This window comes from Vombatus ursinus, unplaced genomic scaffold, assembly GCF_900497805.2.
Source record: "Vombatus ursinus unplaced genomic scaffold, bare-nosed wombat genome assembly UNPS02014910.1, whole genome shotgun sequence".
Lineage (NCBI taxonomy): Eukaryota > Metazoa > Chordata > Mammalia > Diprotodontia > Vombatidae > Vombatus > Vombatus ursinus.
Genome location: NW_020954688.1, coordinates 5308 through 8576, shown reverse-complemented (window position 1 = coordinate 8576; position 3269 = coordinate 5308). Strand labels below are relative to the sequence as shown.

At 38.4% G+C, this 3269-nt stretch overlaps 1 pseudogene; it reads right to left on the bottom strand.

Annotated features, from left to right (window-relative positions):
* Positions 1-655: 655 nt before the first annotated feature.
* LOC114029165 lies at positions 656-1589 on the bottom strand (annotated as a pseudogene).
* Between the last annotated feature and the right edge of the window lie 1680 nt (positions 1590-3269).

The following is a 3269-nucleotide window of genomic DNA, read 5'->3' as shown; positions in this document are numbered from 1 at the left end:
TTCAGGAGGATCTGAGTTCAAATTCGGTCTTAGACACATAACACTTATTAGCTGTGTGACCTTGGGCAAGTCACTTAACCCCACTGCCTAACCCAAAAAACAAACAAACAAACAAAATGCTACATTGGACAGAAAAGTTAATCAAGTCTCAAAGACTTTCAGTCATTTCTTTAAGGTAACCTAGTTAACAAGTTGTGAGTAGAGAAGGTAAATACTTATAATCTGACTTAAATGTCAAGGATTTTTATACTAAATCAAGAAGATATTAACCTAAAAGATTTCAAAAATTCTCAAGGAGCAGAAGTTAATTTGGTAGGAGAATGGAGGGAGGGAAATGCCTGTTTACCACAGGGCAATATGAATAAAATGAACCAATAATAGATAATAAAAGAATGTGGAGTGTTTTTTAAGTATTTGGAGACCATATTCTACTTCTGAAAATCAGCTAAAATCAGCCTTGACCATAATATTTTCCTTTCTTTTCTTTTTTTCTTTTTCTTTTTCTTTTTTTTCTTTTTTTGCACAGGCAATGGGATTAAGTGACTTGCCCAGGGTCACACAGCTACTGAGTGTTATGTGTCTGAGGCTGAATTTGAGCTCAGGTCCTCCTGACTTCTGGACCAGTGCTCTATCCACTGCACCACCTAACTGCACCCTATAACATTTTCTTCAAAGCTGCTGTGACATCTTTGTTCCGGATACTGTAGATGAGAGGGTTTATAACGGGTGTTAGAATATTGTAGAAGACAGACACCATCATACCCTTTTCAGCAGTATGATAAGAAGCATGGAGCTTGTAGTTATAAACCACAGCTCCATAAAAGAGAACAACAACAGTTATGTGGGAGGAACATGTGACAAATGCTTTCCTCCGACCAGTAGCCAAATTCATCCTATAGACTGTGAGGAGGATAAAGGAGTAAGAGTTTAAAATAACTGTGAGAGAGATGAGGAGCATAAGGACACAGCACACGTACATGACACTTTCATAGAGTGAGGTGTCTGAGCAGGAGATTTTCAGCAAGGCAAGAACCTCACAGAAGAAGTGCTGGATCTCTCGGGATTTACAAAATAGGAAGTTCATGGTGATGGGGTGAGCATGAAACCATCAGTGGAGCCCAAAAACCAGCAGACAATTGCAAGGAGTATGCAAACTCTATGGTTCATGAAGATGTGGTAGCGGAGAGGATGACAAATGGCCACACACCATGTCCTGTCATAGGACATGGCTCCCAAAAGGAAGAATTCTGCTCCCCAAAGTGTTACATAGAAGAACATCTGGATTTCACAGCCTGGGGCTGAAATATTATGAATCCCAGTCACCTGATCCAACAGCATCTTGGGCACAGTGATGCTGATATACATGATATTCATAACGGAAAGCTGACTGATGAAGAAGTACATGGCAGTGTGGAGGTGGGGATTGCTTTGAATCAAAAGAACCAAAGTGGCATTCCTAGTCAAAGCTACTACAAAAGTAAGGAATATCAGTGAGTAGAGGAGAGTAGAGTATTTGCTTTGTCCAAAGAGCCCCAATAGATTAAATTAGTCCCAAAAGTTTGATTCTCCAACCACATTGATTGCTTCATGTCATCTCACCTAGGGAAGATTAAAAACAACCAAAAAAACAAAGATTTTTATATTCCGTCCTTTATGCATAAATGTTAGATCATCTATTAGTGAACGAAAAAGATATGCTATAGATTGATCTAACAGGACTAGAGATGTATTTTGTCTAACAGATGAGATTCTCATCATCAATCCATGATACAAATGCTCTAACTTGAACCTAAAGATAGATCTATTTGGGTAGAAAATTATCATCTTCAGTCATTTCCAAATCCTGAGATTCTGCCAGATTGTTCTTATCTAAATGAGTTTTCCAGAGGAACTCTGTAGGCGTAATGCAAACATAGAAAACATTATTGAAACACTCATTTTCCTTTTATTTTTGTCACATGAGCATCTCAAATTCAATATGCCCAAATGGAGCTTATTACGCTTCCCTTTTCAAAACTTCCCTATTGGTTTCAAGGACGTTACCACACTCTCAGTCACCCAGTCTCACAACCTCGGTGTTGTCCTGGACTCTTCACTCTCACTTCCCCCATATTTATACCACAATGCCAAATTTTGCAGTTTCTACTTTCATAACATCTCTTATATAGGACCCATTCTCTCCATCACTCAACATCCTAGTTGAAGCCATTATCATTTCCTTTCCCAGATGTTCACCTGAACTACTGCAATAGCCTCAACTTGGTCCTCGTGCCATAAACCTCTCCCTACTCTAATTTATCCTCCATTCAACTGACAAAGTGATTTTCCTAATGCTTAGGTCTGACCAAGTAACCCCCTAATCTGTAAACTCCAAAGTCTTCCTATTTCCTCCATGACAAAATGAAAATAAAAAATCCTGTTTAGTATTTAAAGCTCTTCATACCGTAGTGCTTTTCTACCTTTCCTATCTTCTTACACTTTAATTCCCTCAATCCAGATAATTTGTCCTAGATATTATTCTGCACACACAATATTCCGTCTCCTTTCTCCATGTCTTTACACTGATTATCCCCCATGACTAGAATAATCTCACTCCTGACTTCCTACCTCTTAGTTTCTCTAGGTTCCTTCAAGATTCAACTTTTCCCAGTTCTCCCCAGTTGCTACTTCCTTCCCTTCTGAGAGTCCGCCACTCTTTTCTACTACTACATCTACTGCTGTATAAGCCTAGTTATTTGCATGTTGTCTCCCACATTACAATATGAGCTTCTTGAGGACAAAAGTTATTTTTGCCTTTCCTTGTATCCCCAGCTCAGCATGGTGAGTGACACACAGTAAATAAATAATAAATGCTTTTGATTGATTAAGTAAAATATGTTAAAAATCAGTCCCTTGGTGGGGAGATAGGTGCTCACATATACTAGTCTTACAAGATCTGTTCATGCTGACAGCAATTCTTTACATATTTATGAAGTCAAAATTAAAAATTGAGGGGAGAGAAATGACATCTACAGAAGAATGTACATAAGCATTTATTAAGCACCTACTATGTTTCACTACTATGCTAAACACTTTATAAAATGATATGAGATACAAATATTTTGTTTGATCATCACAACAACCTTAAGAAGTAGGTGCTATTATCCTTATTTGAAGAAACTGAGGTAGACAGGGGTTAAGGGACTTGCCCAGGGACATACACCTAGTAAGTGTCTGAGGTCACATTTGAGCATAGGGCTTTCTGACTCCAGGTCAGCCACTCTATTACT